The sequence below is a fragment of the Alligator mississippiensis genome, chromosome 1 (genome assembly GCF_030867095.1).
Source record: "Alligator mississippiensis isolate rAllMis1 chromosome 1, rAllMis1, whole genome shotgun sequence".
NCBI lineage: Eukaryota > Metazoa > Chordata > Crocodylia > Alligatoridae > Alligator > Alligator mississippiensis.
Window position 1 is genome coordinate 313,481,652 of NC_081824.1, and position 20,630 is coordinate 313,502,281.

The following is a 20,630-nucleotide window of genomic DNA, read 5'->3' on the forward strand; positions in this document are numbered from 1 at the left end:
CTTCCCCAATACCCCCCACAACATGCCCTGCTCAAGCAGGGATTCCCCCCCACAGCACGGACTGTAGCCAGCAGTAGTATGCTAGCTAATGCTGAGAGATGTCTGTGTAGGCAGACAGGACAAAGGCAGAAAGGACAGTTTCCACTTATGGTTTTTTGGAGCTAATCAACAGGTCAGCTGGTAATGTCCCTCTAACCCTTCCATGGAAAAAGCTGTTTAAGAAGAGCTTGAAGTAATGAGAGAGGCTTTTGTTTTCTTGATGGGCTCATAAATGCTCTGTAACTCCCTGCTGTGTAACTAAATGCTGTGTAACTAACTCCCACCGGCTCCCTAGCTAGTCAAGAGCGGCGAGGCAGGGGTACTTCTCCCTAATCAGAGCATCCTGCCAGAGCCTGGCCACACCCCCCCCCCCAAGCTCAGCACTATGGAAGGGAGAGAAGGGCTGCTTTAGTACCCCCTTGCTTCTAGTCTGAGCCACTGGGACCAGCATGTGCCTGCATTTCTTCAGTCCAGAGGGCATGTCTGTATGGTTACAAACTGGTTTAGCCTAGGCAGGTTAGACTACCCTGCAAAGGTTGAATCAATTCAGGATCAGGCTTTTTGAATATCTGTCCCTAGTCTTGTTATACACTATGCTAATTAATTAAAATTCAGGCCACCTACAGGCACTATGTTTCTACCAGGAGAATCCCCATTCTCCTAGTCGAAACTAGAAGCATGCAAGCATTCATTCAATATCTTCTTGGGGAAATATGCCCTCTTCAGGAGACAAATCTTTCAGGTCAATACCTGGAAGATCTCCTTCATGAGAGAAACTCTCTTGCAAGAATGAATGCTTGTACAGTCCCTGGGTAGGGGAGGAGAGCAGCAGGACAATACTTCCTGCCTCTTCCTTAGACCAGGGCTTTGCCTCACTGCTCTTTCCACTTTCTTCCTAGAGACTGGTTGCAGAGAAGAGGAGGCTTTTCCCTATGGGTGTAAACAGGGGTTTGTGAGACTGGTTTAGGGTTAGGATGCTTATTTGAATCATTCCAGAAGACACAGTTTGATTTTAGGCTGCTTACTTGAATCAGCTCCAGTCAACTTGGAGGGGGTGGGGAGATACTGGTAGGATTGAGGGGGACTGGTGGGTCATTGGCTGGGGGGATGCTAAGTCCAATGGGGGTTGTCCAATTGGGGGAGGTAGTCATGGAGGGCTAAAAATAGCTTGGTCAGTGTTGTGGGGGTTGGAACAGCAGAGTCCTGAGGCTGTGGTGAGTGTTTGAGCTTTCCTAGCTCCGTGACTGTGCTGTGAACCCATGTAGGCATCCATTAGTCTGGGTTAACCCATTTTAGATCAGTTGCTTTAATTAAAATGCTGCCCCCTTCCCCCTTGAAGCACATGTAAAAATGCCCATAATGTTTATGGGGAGGGTTAAGTAGCTACTTAATATTCTGTAATGAAACAATTAGTAACCTTGATAGCATTCCCAACAACTCATCACACATGCTATTCTGAGAACTTGAATGCCTTGCTAAAAAAAAAATCTTCTAAATATGCCTTAATAATTCTCAATATAACTTAAAAAACTGTAATGGCATGAACCCCAATTCACGTGTATAACTTACATATACATTAGTGGAATTGTAACTCAAGTTTAGAATTTGACAAAAAAGACAAAGGTGTTAATGTATTTTCAACTCTATTTATTTTTGGAAAGCTTTGAAATATTACAGTGCTTTGTAAATATATTTTGTCTTTAATTATTATAATATGTAAATTTGCAAATTTTAATAAAAAAATGAATGGAACAACTGTCTTTACAAGAATGGCAGTTGATTGAAGGGATAAATATCTTATGCAAATCCCTTTTTTGGAAGCCTTTTGAAAAGAAGGGAGGGTAGGAAAAGGAACTATTTTTGATATGTTGTTGCCTAAAGATCCTTATATAATTCCAGTTGCAAATGCATAGAAATTGTTATATTGAGTGAAAAAAGAGTGTTTCCTCTCCTGTTGTATGAACCTGCTAACCTCTAAAGGCATGTGTGCTGACCTATGTCTACAAATGTCTCTGATTTTCTCTGGAAAGCCACATCTATTATTTTGACCTCCATTGATGTCAAACTGTAAAACAAATTATACATACGTTTTGATATGTATTTTGTTTAGAGAGAGACATTATTGAACTTTTTAAAAAGAGAATAAGAAAATGAACGTGACTTAAAGTCTTGCTCACAATTGAGAGAAGTGATGAATTCTAATGGGAAAATCTGCTTTGCCCTTCAGCTTGGCTGTTGGCTCTGCATTAACAGGCAGACAGCAGTATTGCCATTCTTAGTCATTCACTGAGGTATTATGAATATGCAAAATAACAGGAGCTTTTTATGTCTATGGTTTTCTTTTTTAGATGTTTGAAGGAATAATTGAAGCCAATCAACTGCTGATAGCGTGCATATAGATGACTCTGGCTAACAGAAAAAAAATGATTTAATAATTTTTCTCAGCCCAAATATCAGCCCGAAAGGTTGATTTCAGTCAGGTTTTTGAAAACAAGACCTCTTTTTTTGTTCAATTATATTGACTGATTTACAGAGTGGTATGTCATATTAATGTTGATTTTCAACTTATGATTATGGTAACATATTTCAGAGCCATCTATTCAAACAAGTATTCTGGTAATTATTTTTCACTCATTTTTAGGAAGGTTGCCTTCTGTTCACTGCTGAACTGCCCTTTGGCTAAAACACTGGCATCAATTTTAAAGCAGGCCCTAAAATATACATTCAGATCCTCTTTGCCTTACACATTCTGACAGTCCCACTAAAATCAAATAAGGTTAACTGGATTTGACCCACAATCAATCCTGAACACTCCCCTTTTTTTTAATTACAGCAATAACATTTTCTTAAATAATCAGTAAAGAGAGATCCTGTGGCTTTGAAACTGAGGAAGAGGTTTCCATGGCCTTTTTCTAGCCCCTTCTTATTGTTGTTAGAGCAACAATATTTATCAAGAAGAGGAAAGTAGATAATAAATAATTACTCATTGACAAGAGTTCTAGGCTATTTTAGATGTCAATATCAGGGTCAGGTAATTATAACTAATGGCATAGTTATTATAATTAATGGCATAATTTATAACATCTGAAACTGCTTAAATCTGGTATCCAATAATTCTGGCAAATTACATCTTGCTTTGGGATTTATTGTTTTAATTTAATCATTTTAATTTAGTCCTCAAACTATGTATCAAAAACTCTGATAGCTGCAAGCAAGCAGGACATGAAGTATATCAACTGGTATGACAGAAGTCTGACTCAACAATATCAATTCTCCTAATGCTGGTCTAATGCCACTTTATTTTCGAAAGAAAAGGCAAATCTGTGCAAAGCTGTGAGAAACTTTTGCATTTCAATAAAGTGTTTAATCAGTAAAATAGGTTGGAATCATCCATTGCCTTTAATTTTATCACAAACATTTGATACTACACTTCTTTTAAAAATATGAATAAACTAGCAAAATGCCTGCCACGAATGATGGGGGCGGGGGTGAGGGGGGGAGGGGATGGAGACCCGCATCTAGCCTGCACCCTACCCCTGCCATTCTGAGTTTAACTTCACTTCCCCCTGCTCCTGCTGCTGCTCTAGGTCTTGTCCAGCTCACCCTCAGCTGCTGCTCCAGGTCCTGCCCCACTCATCCCCCCGCCACTGCTGCTCTGGGTTCTGCCCTGCTCCCCACCCTGCTGCCACCGTTCTGGGTCAGTCCTTGCTCCCACTGCTGCTCTGGGTCCAGCCCCGTTCCCCACTCCCTGATACTCTGCATGTGGGAGTGTGTGGCACATGGCTGTGTGGAGGGGGTGGCGCATGACTATGTGGAGTGGGGAGCACTTGCTGGTTGCATGGTGCGGGCAGTGTCCCCAGGGTGAGGTGCAGGGCATGTTGGGGTTGTGGTGCATGGCCACATGAGGGGGGGGGTGGTTCACACTGTGGCATGGGGAGCAGCCATGGCAGGGGGAGCACCCACCTGCAGTGGCCACTTGGCATGGGGAGTCCTGGGATTTGGGGCAGGGTGCATGGGAGGTGTGGAGCACAACTGCAGAGCATGGTGTGGGGGGTGGCCATAGTGTGGTGCCACAGGGAAAGCCCACCGGCTACAGCCCATGTAGGTGTGACACAGGGTACATGGGGAGGTGTGGTGTGTGTTGGGGTGTGGCCTGTGGGGACATGCCATGCAGGCATGTAGAGGGGGGTGGTGCATGGCCACAGTGCGTGGCACAGGGAGCATCCATGGTGTGGGGAGTGACCAAAGGCTGTGCCCATGTGGCACAGGGAGCAGCCCTGGGGTGTGGTGCAGAATGTGTGGTGGACCATGGTGCATGGCTGCACCAGGGGGTGTGGCGTGCAACCACAGGGCATTGTGCAAGACGCATCCATGGCACAGAGGTATGGAGAATGCCCATTGACTGTGGCTTCATGGCACAGACAGCAGCCCCGGGGTGTGTCGTGGGGTGTGTGGGGAGCATGGTGAATGGCCATGGGGCATGGTGTGGGCAGTGACCATGGCATGGGGAGCACCCACAGGATGTGCCCACATGGTGTGGGGAGCAACCCCAGGGTGTGGTGTGGGGCATGCAGGGGGGGCGTGTGTCAAGCAGGCATGCAGGGGGATGGCGCATAGCAGCAGGGTGTGGCACAGGGAGTGGCCCAGTGGAGGGAGGTGGGGCAAAGCCTGGGGACTGCACTCTGCCCTCCTCCACCAGGCTGGGTTCCCAGAGGCTTGCAACCTGGTGAAGTGAGGTGGGCCACAGACCGGGAGCTGCTTTCCACCTGCCTCCATCAGGCTCAGTTCCCAGCATCTTGCCCTGAGCGACTCCACCCCAGGGAGTACAGCCTGGCAGCAGGAGGCGGGGAGAGCCAGGGCTGCACTCCCTGCCAAGCTGAGCCACATGGGGCTGCACAGAGCCACTTGGAGTACATCCTGGGTTCTCCCCTGCCTCCCACCACCTGGCTGCTGCTTCAAAACTCAAAATATTTCAAAACTTGTGAAATGTTTCAACTGGCCTTGTTTCAATTCGAGACTGCTTTGAAGTCCTCTGTTTCATTTTGATTTCGCTGTTTTGAGCTCAAAATGAGTCGAAAGAGCATCGAAACGAAACAGCCAGCAAAATTTCTTAAAGCCCTACTGGTCATTTCTTTATGCCTGTGAAACAGTACAAATGGTTTAATCAGCATTTCTTTTTTTGTAATAATTTTTTTAAAAGTCTGATGAGATTGTTTGTGAGATAATGTATTCAATAGCATAATTAAACTTATGCTCTCATTCCCCTGAGGTGTTTTCATCTCATGAAAAAACAAGGTTATTTTTGTCGTTGTTTAGTTTTACTTCAATATGTGTTCTGATATGTGGACAAATTGAAAGAAGGAAATGAATGTGTTTTTACTATAGTTTTGACATGTCCATGCACTAGTGAGAAATACTCACTGTAGCTTTACTGTCTGCCTAAAATTTGGGTTGAGTTATACAACCAGATTCTGCTTTCTTTACAATAGAACATCTTTGGTTTTAGTGGACTTGGTCCAATATAAGAAATGGACAAATCTGACTCAGGGCAAAAGCATATTGTTGGTTTATTTACATTAATTAACTATATGATTAAATTTAGAAACTGCAGGAGATTCTTTTAAGCTACCAAATTACTCGTGCAGCTACAGAAGCAATTTGAAAACAAAGAATGAGAGTAGTCAACTGCTCGAAGCATTACATGTTGATGAAATTTTTCAAGCAGAAAAGTGAAATTCATGTTCCAGGAAATTGTCTCTGTGTGTTAATAGTCCTATTTTGTCCAGGGAGAACTTTTTGATTCATAAAATAAAAATATAGAAAATATAGAACAATGAAATAGTATAAGAACACAGAACTACTGAAGCCAGGAATCTTTTTGACTTGTTTTGTTTATATTTGATTCTATTATACCATAGTGTCTGCATCCAAGTTGGACTGAATTCATCTGATCTTGGAAGCATAGGCAACCTTAGTCATGACTAGTACTTGGATAGGAAACCAGCTGGGAATTCTTCATGCTGAAGTCACAAGCCAAGAAGTCTTGGTCAAACATTTTGCAAATAAAAGACTATAAAAATGAAACTTCATTTGGCTCCATCACCATGCCAAGCTGCCAGATGGAATTTTTTTTTTTTAAAGGAGCTCTTTGTCTTCCCTTCATCCAGAGCTATTCATAGTTTATTTATATGTATATTTTAAGGAGTATATTTAATCTAGTCTATATCTAGACAGGTGGTTTTTTTTCTGCAGTTGTTTAAAAAAAATTAATTAAATGGAATATATGAAATGTTTAAACTAATTTGGTCTATGGGCCAAATTCAGCCCTCAGGGAAATCCCTAGGAACAACTGTCTACCTGGTACAACAGGAAACTGACACAACAGGACACAGGAAAAGAAATAATGTTTGTATTCTTCTATGTTCTTGTCAAGTTTATTCCTTTGATCTACTGACTGAAATTGCAGGTTCCAGTGGGCAGAGCCCATTCTTTGGAAGTTCAGTTCAATGGAAAATTTTTCACAACCTTAATTTTGCCAAAGGCCTAGAAACAGTCAGCACCATACAAAGAATGGGAAAAGACATATCAGGAGTGCAAGAAGATCAGCCTGGCCAAATTCTGTTATCTTGTTTCCTTATTTGTATTGCAGGAGCGTGAACCAAGATCATGTCCTCCCTGTGTAAGGAGGTCTACATGCAGATAAAAATATTTCCTTCCCTGAATAGCTCACAGTCTGAATTTATGAAGGGTATTGACAAAGTCAAACAACAGATTAGTTGTACAGCCAAAAACAGAATCCATGTTTCCTGAGTCCATTCTACAGGAAATTCAGTTTATGTCCTGGGAGCCTCTACTGGTAGCGTTGGCTCCCTACCAGTTGTCCACCCTACCAGAATCTCCAGACTAATGGATAGCAATACAACTGCCTATTGTGTTCCTGAAATAAATGTCTTCTCCATTTCTGCTACTCACAGAGGTGCAAGGGGGGAGATCTGCACCCCTTTTATTGGCAAAAGTGTTAGTGTGACTCTAAATCATGATTTTAGTCCAAATAAAATCCTAGTTATGTATCTGCCAGAAGTATTTTATTTGTTACTTCATTTTTATTTAATTACTACTTTTTCATAATACCTATTTATTACAAATGCAACTATACAAACAAATCCTATAGAATTCACTGAATATACTATACCTGTGCTTATGGCAGGGCTGGTTATCTTGCAATGTCTACTGGGTAGAAATTCACATGAATGCTATTGGTAGTGAACATGCAGCCTAAAGTCAAAGTAGATGGGAGTCCAACTATAATCAAGTGGTACTTTGCTCCAGGCAGTGCTAATTTATTTGTTGGCCTTCTGTTTAAGAGTTATTTGCAATTTGTTGGTCTTCTGTTTACAAATGAAGAGAATCACTTGTAATAATAATGGCTTATAATGTTATGACAATGTAATGTAATGCTTGTTGGTTTATTTACATAACATGTACTGGTTCTGTTGACATTGTCATTATTGGTTGAAGATGATGTGTTGATGAAAAAATCAGGTTTGATGAAGATGGTTGCCAGATTACTCATGTGGGCAAAATCATCCCAGGATTTCAGGGATGGTGGTTGTTAATTCTTCTTTTTCTCTTATCAAAGGCAAAGTAAGTGGCAGCTGATATCAACACATGTTCAGGCAATTATGTTTTGGTTAGCTCCCAGGCAGACCTTCAACATTTGCTGATACAATTGTCAATACCAGCCCTTTTGAGTGACAGAAATGATTGCATTGGCTTTCAGATATAATTGGACATTTACAGAGATGAATGCATCCATCTGTGACCATAGTTATTTTGTTTTAGCATATTCTTATGTTTTCAGTGTAATTTGCAGATTAAGAATATGTCAGGGGCCACAGTATAAGCATTACTGCCATGTTTTCTGGGCTGGGAGGGATTGTGCTGCATTCCTCCTAGACCAGGAGTGGACAATTATTTTGGCTGGAGGACTGTTTAATGAGTTTTGGTGAGCTATTGAGGGCAGAAAGGGTAGCCCTGCCCCTTGACAGGTGCCCCACCCTCTTCTCACCATTTTGGGATTAGAATTTACACCCCTCCCCCTGACCTTTGGCACTGGAAGTCCTTCCCTTTCCCTCTGAAGTACTCCTTTTGGGAGTGGGGGTGCCATCTTGGAACCAGACAAAAAAACAAGAAATCATATACTAAAAATGTAACATCTACTAAAACATATTTTTATTTTATTTTTAAAAATGTTTTGTTCTGATTTACTGTGTTTGCACAGTGTATATAGAGGCAATTGCAAAATAGCTCAAAATAAGTCTTACTTTTGTATATCATGTGCAGTGGTGTGCAGGAATGTGCAGGGTGTAGTTGTGGGTGTGGCTGTGTCTGGGAGGATATGTGAGTGTGTGTGGAGGGTGCGTGTAGCAGATGTGAGGGAATGTGTGGGTATGTAGGTGGGTGGGTATGTAGGTGTGGGGCTTGTGGGGGTATGTGTGGGGTCTGTGGGAGAGTGTATGTGTGCATGGGGATGTTTGTAGATGAGTGTAGGGTTTGTGATGGTGTATGTGTGTGTGTGTGGGAAGGGTTTAGTGGGTGGGCAGAGTGTGGTGGAGGATTCATAGCTTCATAGATTGTTAGGGGCTGGAAGGGACCTTGCAGATCATTGGGTCCAGCCCCCCCACACACACCTCCCCCCACCCCCCACTGTAGGCAGGAAGACAACTGGGGTTAGGTGACCCCAGTGAGGTGACTATCTAATCTCCTTTTGAAAACCTCCAGGGTAGGTGACTGTACCACCTCTGGATGGAGTCTGGACACCCTGAGTGTGAACGAGTTAGTCCTGGTCTTCCCCAGGAGTGCCCTAGTGAACAGTTGTTCACCGAGCTCCTGGTTCACTCCTCCAATATAGCAGTAAGCCACTATCAAGTCCCCTGTCAAACTTCTTTAGGCTAAAGAGCCCAGGTCCCTCAGCCTTTCCTCATATGGCTTGCCTTTCAAGTCCCTGATATTATGGGTGGCCCTTTTCTAGACCCTCTCAAGTTTTTCCATGTCCTTATTGAAGTGCAACACCCAGAACTAGATAAAGTAATCTAACTGCAGTCTCACCAGTGCTGAGTACAGCGGAAGTATCACTTCCTTAGTTTTACACAAGATGCATCGGTTGATGCTTGCCAGCATGTTGTTTGCCCTGCTGATCACTGCCTCACACTGATGGCTCATATTCATATAATGGTCAATCATTAACCCTAGGTCCCTTTCGGCTGTGGTGCAAGTCAAGCTGTCACCACTGAGCCTGTACATATGTTGAGGGTTGTTTGCCCCGAGATAGAGCACCTTATACTTGGAAGTGTTAAACTTAATCTGGTTCCAGTCTGCCCAACTCGAGCCTGTCCAGGTCTGCCTGTATCTGCAACCTATCTTCTGGCATGACCGTAATTCCCCATAACTTAGTGTCATCCGCAAACTTGGCCAGCGAGCTTTTCACTCCCCCATCCAAATCATTGATAAATATGTTGAAAAGCACCTGTCCAACCATGGACCCCTGAGGGACACCACTGTTCCCTTCATGCCAGGATGACACAGATCCGTTCATAAGCATTCTTTGGGTCCTACACTGTAGCCAGTTTCTCACCCACTGAACTGTTGAGCAGCTGAACCCACAATCTTCCAGTTTTCCCACAAGGATATCATGGGATACTACATCAAAAGCCTTGTGATTGTGTGTGAGGGGAGGGTTTGGATGTGTGTGGAGGGGAAGGCATAAGCTTTGTGTGTGGGTATGGTGGGGTGTGCATGTGGGCCTCCTTCACCCCACCTCCCCCCATTGTGCAGCAGCAGCAGCAGCAGGCAGTGGGCCCTCAGGACACTCATGACCTGTGCAGCAGAACGCCCCCCCCCCCCATGGTGTGTGGTTCCCACTGAGTTCCAGTAACCACATGTGGTAGCAGGGAGCAGGGCCAGGCTGCTCCAGTTCTATCATGCAGGGCTTCTCATAGCTTACATGTAATTCTCAGACTTGGCCAGGAAGCAGGAAGTGAGGCCGAACCATCCTGATGCCATCATGTGGGACTCCCTGCCACTCTTAGTCAAGTCCCAGGAGCTACATGTGGCAGCAGGGAGTAAGGAAGGCCACCAGCTCCATCATGTGGAACTTCCCCCCCCCCCGTGGCACATGAGTCCCAGGAGCTGCACATGAGCCATGGAAAGGCCCACAGGATGAAATCAAGCAAGACCAGGCCCCACAATCTCACCATCCCATCTCAGTGCCCCTCCATGCTGCCGCCACTCTGCCTTGCATAGGTCCCATGCTCCTGCCAGCCCTGGACCTGTGCTCCATGCTCCTACTCAGCTGCAGCTCCCTTACCTGCTGCTTGGACTGCTGCAGGAGTGACAGGAGAAGGAGCTGCTGGAGGTTGGGGGGAGCCAAGCAGTTCTCTGGGCAGCTGAAGCACTGGCAGCAGCAGGACCAAGTTATTTCTGATGATGAATGTGGAGGATCACATCTCTTAAAAGTCTTTACAATTACCAGTTGCAAATTAAAGCACTGAACTCAGAATTCCCTAGGATCATAAATAGCTACAAAAGCCATGATTCTTTATGCAACAGAAATCCTCAGCAATATTTCATCCATAGGTGGATTAATGCATGGGTCATTGGGGCCCAGGCCCAGGGGCTCTGCTTGTGGTTCACTCCCCATTGGCAAGGAAGCAAAAGCCGCATTTTCAAATTTGACACTGTTTTTGTCCCCACACTGGTCAGCAGCAAACAGAATGGCTGCCAGGGCCCATCAGCCAAAAAGTGGAATGGAGAAAAAAACAGCACCAAGTTTAAAATTGCAACTTTCACTTCCCTGCCAATGAGGAGAATGCTGCAAGTGAAGCCTCTCCACCACTCAGAGGTGTGTGGACCGGGGGGGGGGGCAAGGGAACCTCCAAGATTAAAGGTGCTGCTGTGATCATGGCCAGGATCACAGCTGGGCAGCCTGCAGGTCAGTATAATGGGAGGGGGGAGAGGTGTGGGAGGGGGAAGGTGCATGACAAAAGCAGAATGCGGTGCCCATGGTGAGAGAGGGAGTGGGGTAGGGCAGGAGCAGATGCTGCCCAGGCAGGGTGGTGATGGTGAATGAGACTCCAGGGCAGGATGGAACCACAGGTGGCTTGTTTGAGGAATGTAGGGAGGGGGATGGCTCCCTTTCACTGTGCACACCCTGGGGGAGGTATGCGGGGCATGTACCACCCCAGATTTGTGTGTAGGTTGAGGGCAAGCTGCCTGCTGTGGGTTTGGGGCCAGAGGTTATGTTGGCCACTTCCTGGTGGGGAGGCTGGGCTGAGCTGAGCTGGGGCTGGGATCAAGGTGGGTGGTAGTGGAACTGGGAGTAGTGGCTACAGGTGAGCTATAAGGAATTTTAGTGTGGCCATAGCCCCCCAGATCCCACCTAGTGTTGCCTCTGCTCAGGGAACTGTTCTCTACTGCCTTTCCCTCAGGAGCCCCCACTGTGGGACAGGCAAGGGGCACATGGCTGGTGCAGTGTTCCTGAGGAAAAGGCATCAATGCCTACATGGTCAGATGGATTGCGAATTGGCTGAAGAGTTATACTCAGAGGGTGGTGGTTTCATAGTTTCATAATAGCTAGGGTCAGGAGGGACCTGAACAGATCATCTAGCCTGACCCCCTGCCACAGGCAGGAATGAATGCTGGGTTCACAAGACCGCAGACAGGTGATTGTCCAACCTTCTCTTGAATATGCCCAAGGTAGGGGCAAGGACCACTTCCCTGGGAAGTTGGTTCCAGATTTTGGCCACCCTAACTGTAAAATATTGCCTTCTGATCTCCAACCTAAACCTATTCTCCATCAGCTTATGACCATTGTTCCTCATCACCCCAGGTGGTGCTGGAGAGACAAGAGCTCTGCCTATTTGCTGTTGATCCCCCTTGATGAACTTGCAGATTTAACAATGTCTAGCCCTTCCAGAAGATCCCTAACTACATAGGAACTGACTGAAGGCTTGATAGAGCTATCCCCAAGATTGTCCCTACCTCTGGTAGAAGGGATATCCCGATCCCTGTTCAGGAAAACAGAGGCAAAGAAACTGTTAAAAATATCAGCTTTCTTGTCTGGCGTGGCCACCAGATTACCATTTGTGTCTTGCAGGGGCCCTACATTGCCTGGTGCCCTCTTCTTGCTCCCAATGTACTTGAAAAAGGACTTTTTGTTGTCCTTAATCCTGGACGCTAGCCTGAGTTCCATTTCTGCCTTGGCCTTCCTAATAGCCCTCCTACACTCCCGGGCTGAGGAGGAGTACTCCTCCTTGGTGATAGTTCCTCCCTTCCACTGGTTGTACACCTCCCTTTTAGTCCTCAGGCATTGCTGAATGCCCTTGCTGAGCCAAGGGGGTCTCTGAGCACTCTTACCTCCCTTGCTTCTCTCAGGGACTGTTATCCTTTGGGCCTGGAGGATTGCCCCCTTACGGTATGACTATCCCTCGTGGGCTCCCATCTCCTCTACCTTCTGGGCCCTTATTGCCTCCCATACTGATCACCTAAGCTCACTGAAGTTGGCCCTTCTGAAGTCAAGGGCTTTAGCCTTGGTGTGAGCCCTAGACGCCCTGAGTTGGATAGTGAAATCCAGCAGGTGATGATCGCTATTGCCCAGGTGGTCAAGGACCTGCAGTCCCCTCACCAGGTCATCACCCATGGCCAGGACCAGGTCCAGCAAGGTGTTACCCCTAGTGGGGCTGTGCACTTCCTGGATAAGGTGAAGGTCCTGTAATACAGCAAGGAACCTACGCGAGTGGTCAGACCTGGCTGTCTGCTCCTCCCAGCTAATGTCCTGGTAGTTTAGGTCACCCATGACAATAACATCCCTTGACCTAACCGCCTCCATAAGCTGACTGGAGCCGTTGTGGATGGGTCATATTTGACCTGGGGGAAGTGGGCAGCAGGGTTCCCCAGGGCTCGGTCCTTGGCCCCATGCTGCTCAATTTCTTTACCAGTGATTTGGACGATGGGGTGAAAAGCAATCAGTTCAAATTTGCTGATAATACCAAAATTTGGGGTGAGGTGGGCACATTAGCAGGGAGGGAAAGACTGAAGAAAGACCTGGATAGGTTGCAGGGGTGGGCTAACAAAAACAGAATGCATTTCAATACTGGCAAGTGCAGGGTGCTGCACTTGGGCAGTAGTAACCGGCAGCACACTTATAAAATGGGAAACTCCCTTCTTGAGAGCATGGAGACAGAAAGGGATCTTGGAGTCATTATTGACTCCAAGATGAACATGGGCCGACAATGCAAGGTCATGGTCGGCAGGACCAACCGGACCCTATCATGCATCCACAGGTGCATCTCAAGTAGGTCCAAGGAGGTGATCCTCCCCCTCTATGTGACATTGGTCAGGCCACAGCTGGAGTACTGTGTCCAGTTCTGGGCACCCCACTTCAAGAGGGATGTGGACAACATTGAGAGGGTCCAGAGGAGGGCCACCCGCATGATCCGGGGACAGCAGGGCAGACCCTACAATGAGAGGCTACGGGACCTGAACCTGTTCAGACTTCATAAGAGAAGGCTGAGGGGGGTCCTGGTGACCATCTATAAACTCACTAGGGGGGACCAGAAGGGTTTGGGGGAGACCTTGTTTCCCCTAGTGCCCCTCAGGATAACAAGGAATAACGGCCACAAGTTGTTGGAGAGTAGGCTTAGATTAGACATCCATAGGAACTACTTGACAGTTAGGGCGGCTAGGATCTGGAACCGACTTCCAAGGGAAGTGGGGCTGGCTGCTACCGTGGGGGTCTTTAAGAAGTGGCTTGATGCCTACCTGGCTGGGGTCATTTGAGCCCAGTTTTCTTCCTGCCCAGGCACGGGGTCGGACCTGAAGATCTACAAGGTCCCTTCTGACCCTACTTCTATGATTCTATGATTCTATGATCAAAAAGCAGTTTCCCAAGCAGGGGTGCTGCTAGTGGGAACTTGGCAGGGCTATGGCCACACCCACATTCCCTGTAGACCCCCATAGCCACTCCTCCCAGTGCCACTGCAGCCTACCCTGCTCCTAGCCCCCATGCTAGGAAGAGGCTGTCATAGTCCCTGGCCCTGAGCCCACAATAGGCACCCTGCCTTCACCCCGCACACAAATCTAGGGGAACACTTGCCCCCCATGCCTCCCCTGGGAGTGCACTCAGTGGTGGGGAGCTGCCCCCCCGCCCCCGCATGCTCCCTGGACACAGCACCTGCAGCTTCACTTTGCAACACCCCAGGGTCACATACATCGCCCTGGCTGAGCAACACCTTCCCCTGCTGCTGCCCCTACCCCATTCCCTCCCTCACTGTGGGGGCCTTGATCCACTCCCTGCTCCATGCCCTTCCTCCCACAGACTTACTGGCAGGTGATGCTCTCTAAGCTACCCAGCTGCATTCCCAGCCATGTTCATGGTGGCTGTTGGTATGCACATGGCATTTATTGGTGACATTATTGGCAATATTGGGCAAAAAAATTCAATAGCCAATCATAGATTTCATAGATTTCATAGACATTAGGGCTGGAAGGGACCTCGGAAGATCATCAAGTCCAGCCACCTGCCCAAAGGGCAGGAAATCAGCTGGGGTCATAGGATCCCAGCAAGATAAGCATCCAGTTTGCTCTTGAAGGTATTCAATGTAGGCGCTTGAACCACCTCCGGTGGTAGGCTGTTCCAGACCTTGGGGGCTCAGACAGTAAAGAAATTATTCCTTATGTCCAGCCTGAAATGGTCTTGTAGTAGTTTATGACCATTCGACCTAGTCGTCATCCCTTGGGGCGCTCTGGTGAACAAACGTTCCCCCAGATACTGGTGGTCACCCCTGATAAACTTATAGGTGGCCATCAGATCACCCCTGAGCCTGCGCTTTTCCAGGCTAAAGAGCCCCAGGGCTCTCAGCCTGTCATCGTAGGGTCTGCTTCCCTGACCTCTGATCATGCGCGTGGCTCTTCTCTGGACTCTCTCAAGCTTCTTCACATCCTTTTTGAATTGTGGAGCCCAAAACTGGACGCAGTACTCCAGCTGCGGCCTCACTAAGGCCGAGTACAAGGGGAGAATGGCGTCCCGGGATTTGCTTGAGAAGCATCTATGGATGTAAGCCAGCGTTTTGGTTGCTTTACTAGCTGCAGCATTGCATTGCAGGCTCATGTTCATCTTGTGGTCAATGATGACCCCCAAGTCTCTTTCTTCCTTAGTGCTAGCCAACATAGCACTGCCAAGCCTATAAGGATGCTGCGGGTTTTTCTTCCCAAGGTGGAGAACCTTGCATTTATCGGCGTTGAACTCCATCAGATTCTTGTCCGCCCGCTTGCTGAGCCTGTCCAGGTCAGCCTGGATCACCCGCCTGTCTTCTGGTGTGGATGCTTTGCCCCAAAGTTTGGTGTCATCGGCGAACTTGGCCAGTCCGCTTCTGACTCCAGTGTCCACATCATTAATGAAGATGTTGAACAGTATGGGTCCAAGGACAGAGCCTTGGGGGACCCCACTGGTCACAGGACACCATGATGAGTGACTTCCATCAATAACTACCCTCTGGGTCCAACCATGGAGACAATTTTCCAGCCAGTGGATCATGGAGGACCCAAGGCGATAATTGGCCAGTTTCTCCAAGAGGTGATCATGGGAAACCAGATCGAAGGCTTTTTTGAAGTCAAGATATGTGACATCAATCTCTTTTCCCTTATCCAGGTGATAGGCCACCTGGTCATAGAAGGAAATGAGATTGGTCAAGCAAGACCTACCCGCAACAAACCCATGCTGACTATCCCTTAAGATGTTGGTGTCGGCCAGTCCATTAAGGATGGCCTCTTTAATAAATTTTTCTAAGATTTTCCCCGGGATAGAAGTCAGGATAACGGGCCTATAGTTAGCCGGATCCACTTTCCTCCCTTTCTTGAAGATAGGCACCACATTGGCCTTCTTCCAGTCTTTGGGCACTACACCAGAGCGCCAAGAGTTTTCAAAGATCTGCGCTAGAGGCTGGGCTATGATGCTTGCCAGCTCCTTGAGTATCCTGGGGTGAAAATTGTCAGGGCCGGCTGACTTGAAGGTATCCAGCTTCTCAAGATGTTTCTTCACGAAGTCAGCATTAATGGGGGGCAGGGGATCACCCTCACCCGGACTTCCCTGTCCTGTAGCGGGCATGGGCGTCCCATGGGACTGATGAAAGACCGACACAAAGTACCTATTTAATAGGTTGGCTTTTTCCTGGGCGTCAGTTGTCAGTTGCCCCATCTGGTTCAGCAGGGGTCCAATGTTGCCCTTGCTTTTCTTCTGGCTTCCCACATATCTGAAAAAGGACTTTTTATTGTCCTTGATGCTCAAAGCTAGTTGGAGTTCAGTTGCAGCCTTGGCTTTCCTGGTATGCTCCCTACAGGACCGAACCAGTGCAGAATAATCCTCCTTGGAGGTGACTCCCATTCTCCATCCTTTGTAGGCCTTTCTTTTTTAGCCTCAGGAGGTCTGCTAGGTCCCTGGAGAGCCGGGGGGCTGCTGTGCCCTTTTGCTGCCTTTCCTCCGAGATGGAATAGACTTAGTTTGTGCATTGAGGATTGCTCCCTTGAGGAGCAACCACTCTTCTTGAACTCCCCTCTCCCCGTGGTCATAGTCCCTTAGGGCCTCACTGACAAGCCTCCTGAGCTTGTCAAAGTCAGCTTTCCTGAAGTCAAGGACTTCCGTGTTGCTGACTGACTTGCCAGCTTTTTGGCGGATGGTGAAGGTGATCAGCTTGTGGTCGCTGTCACCCAACTTCCCATCGATCACTAGGTCGCCGACTAGGTCATCCCCAGTAGCCAGTACCAGGTCGAGCAGTGCTTTGCCTCTCATTGGCCCATAGACTTCTTGAGTCAGGTAGAGGTCATCCACGCATGAGAGGAAGCTTTGCGACCGCTCAGATTTTGCTGAGCGATCCTCCCTTGAGATGTCCGGGTAATTGAAGTCACCCATGACCACCATTGTCCTGGAGCATGCTGCCTCAGCCAGTTCTCAGGCAAACTCCTGGTCAAGCTCAGGTCTTTGGGTGGGAGGTCTGTAGTAGACTCCCACCATTGTATCCCCTGTGCCGTGTTCCCCATGGATTTTAACCCAGAGGGTCTCCAGTCATCCACCCTGGTCACCAATATTGGCTTGCAGGGACGTGTAGCTTTCCTTAACATAGAGAGCTACACCCCCGCCCCTTTTATCTACATGATCCCTCCTGTACAGGGTATAGCCATCTATACTCATGGTCCAGTTATGGGTGGAGTCCCACCAGGTCTCTGTTATCCCTATGACATCATAATTATTTGCATTGAGCAGGAGGATGAGCTCCTCCTGCTTATTCCCCAAGCTCCTGGCATTTGTGTACAGGCAGGCAAGTGTCCCCTGGGGGGGCTCCTTCCTTGCCCACAGATTTTACCAGGGCTGGGGCAGGGGTGGGCTCCCTTAAGTGCCTTGAACTGCTGGCTTTTCAAGGATTGCTCAGCGGGCCAGGAGTGGCGGTAGTCCCCCCGTCCCCCAGCGGGCTTAGTTTAAAGCCCGGTGGAGCAGGTCAGCCAGTCTGGTTGAGAAGAGCCTCCTCCCTAGGGGAGAAAGGTGGAGGCCATCTCTTCCCAGCAGCTTGCTGCCTCTCTCACCAAAGAGTGGGCTGTGGTCATGAAAGCCAAAGCCTTCCCGACGACACCATGGCTGCAGTCTTTGGTTGACCACGTGGATCCTCCTCTCCCTCCTCAGCCCATAGCCTGAGACTGGGAGGATCGACGAGAACACCGCCTGTGCCCCCAGACAATAATGTTATGTTTCCTTTTATCAGTGCTGATCCAATATGCCAGTGATATTTCTGTGGAGCTCTAGAGGGGACCTCCAATTTTGTGTTTGCCTAGGGCCCCAATAACTCTTAATCAACCTCTGGTCTCATCCCATGAGAAACTGCTTCCCCACTCGGAAGCTATGTGCTGGCAAGGGCCAGGGCCAGGGCCAGGGCCAGGGCCTTTCCACAGGCAAGGGTAGGAATGCAGCCTGCTTCTCTGGAGGCTATGGGTGGGTCTTGTCCCTATGCAGAGCACAACATGGGCAGCTGTTGGCCAGATGAGATACAATTAATTGATGAGTGCCCTCCCACAGGCCGGATGAATCATCTGGGAGTCTGGATCATGCCCACGGGTCGTATTTTGCCTGCCCCTGTCCTAGACCTACAGGGGGAGTGAAATGTTGCATTTTCTTATGGGCTGAGACACTGCTAAAGATTTCTGATGCATTATGAATCATGGCACTTGTAGCAATTTATGATCCTAGGAATTCTGAGCTCAGCACCTTAATTTGCAATTGGTCATTGTGAAGACTTTGTAGGAGATGTGTTTCATTATCAAGGATAACTTGGTCCTGAATTAGGACTTAAGGATCCTCTTCTTACCTTTCTTCATTCTACTTGGAAATAGCCTTCATTTCTTTGATAGGTAGAAACATAGTTTTGTTATCTTGAGACTCCCCCCTGCCCCCGCTGGCCCCGCCCCACTTTCTCCCTGCAGTTATTTAAAGGCATCTTCTAACATCTGCTGTTAGTACTGAAGCAGCATTCTTTAGATCTTTTCTTCCTATGGATAGATTTAAAAGAAAAGATGTTGATTAATGTTACTGATGCTGTTTAAATCTATACATTCCTTGCAGTGCTGTTCAGTCCTTTGAATAATGTATAACTACAGTGCTTTATGTACTGCATATGTCAATGAAACGATCTACCCCTGCAGAAATGTGTTTTCTAAATTTGTTTTTCTAATTTTGAAGAATATAAATGCATTATGGTTTCATATGTACTAGCATATAGTACATAAGTCCCCTATTGTTCATAACAATTTAGATCTTAGATTGACAAGGAAAATATTAAAAATGCAGCATAGAACACTTTCCCACCAAAAGTATAATGTGTTTCTGAATTACTGCACTATCAAAAGTAAATTCTTTAAACTAAAGGTATCTTTATTATGGTAATGAATTTCTCTGAAGTTCATTGTTTATAAATATATAAGTCATGGTGTTCTGAGAGATGTTTTTAAGGTATTATTTTGCATCTGAATTCCTTGATTTTCACTGTTTGGATAACAAAGCAGTATGCAGGCATAAGGATGCATACATACATAGGTAGACAAACTAATAATGATCATATTTATGCAACACATAGACTACCGGTGACAATACCACCTCCACAAAGTCTGTCAGGTCCACCTTGCCCTTAAGGTGACTCTCCTTGACTATTTAGCTGCACTTTATGTTGAACATTGGCAATGAGGACCCTTTGCCCACAGGTCACTATATTCCATGTCTTCCCTTTTGTCAGGGAATTCATTGCCTACAGGGGGAGCAGACAGAATTTTCCCTTCAGACCTCTAAAATCTTTTTGTCTTTTAAGTCAGGATTAATGACTTCATTGGGAGTTTTAAACTCAGCAAGGATTGAGAGGGTAGTCCAGGGGTGATCCCAGATGAATAAAGTTATTAACATTATATATGATACAAACAGATGAGGAGCTCTGCAAGCTTCTCTGCTTTTCCTATGGAGATTCCAAGCTCCTAAATGAGAAGTAAAAACAGCTTTTTTCAAGTGAAAAAAGACGCAAATCGTACAGACTTCATTCATGACCCAATTACTCCCCACAGACCTATATGTACTGCTTCTTCCCTCATAAGCTACAGAGATCTGGCTCAGGAGTTAGTATAGCAGAAACATTTATTTCAAGAGTAATAATCACTACTACTCCTTGTTTTAAGGAAACTGACATAGAAATAAGGATACACTACTCTATTATGTGTCTCACATTTCATTCTGCTGAACCCAGTCTTTATTTGGCCTATACAATATGGATTTTTTACATGATTTAAATTATTTAGGGGGTGCAAATTATTCTGGCCTGCCTGCCTTCCTTCTTCCCTCCCTCCCTTCCTTTTTTCTTTTGTTGTTGCTTCATGCCCAAAACTCAGGTAGTCAGAAAGAAAAGGCAAACAGTCTGTGGTTTATTTACAATACTTTCCTTCTCCGTTTGGGAAAGTAATGATGGTGCTTATTATTTTCCACATCATAAATAAAGTTGTGAAGGCATCATCTTCTGCTTCGCTCCTGCCAGTTTAACTTTTTGACTTGTCTATTTGATTTGTCTATTTATTGCCTGTTGCTGCATTTTTAGGCCTTCATAAAGGCATCAGCCCATGTATGAGTGCTCATCTCTTAACCAATTTGAATTCATTTTCAAAGAAATGTCATCAGCATTGTAGGAGTCTAACTATATGGCATCCACTGTATTCACTTCCTGTATTCATCTTTAAAGTTGACATAAAAGGGAAGTAATTTTGGTTTATTGCTTCATACTCAAGTGGTAGACCTGTGCTTCAGCAGTATACACTCAGCTCCCAGAGGAATTAATGGGAATCCTTTTTATACTTAAGACTTATGTATTGCTTGTCGTTTCCTTGTCCTCTGTGTGCTTGCAGATATGTTTCATTTTATATTTGTTTTATGATTTGAAAAGTATTAGGCTTATAGTTAAACTCACTGGATAGAGCAAGATTCTGATACACCTACATAAAATGAGTAGTTCCTTAAATCA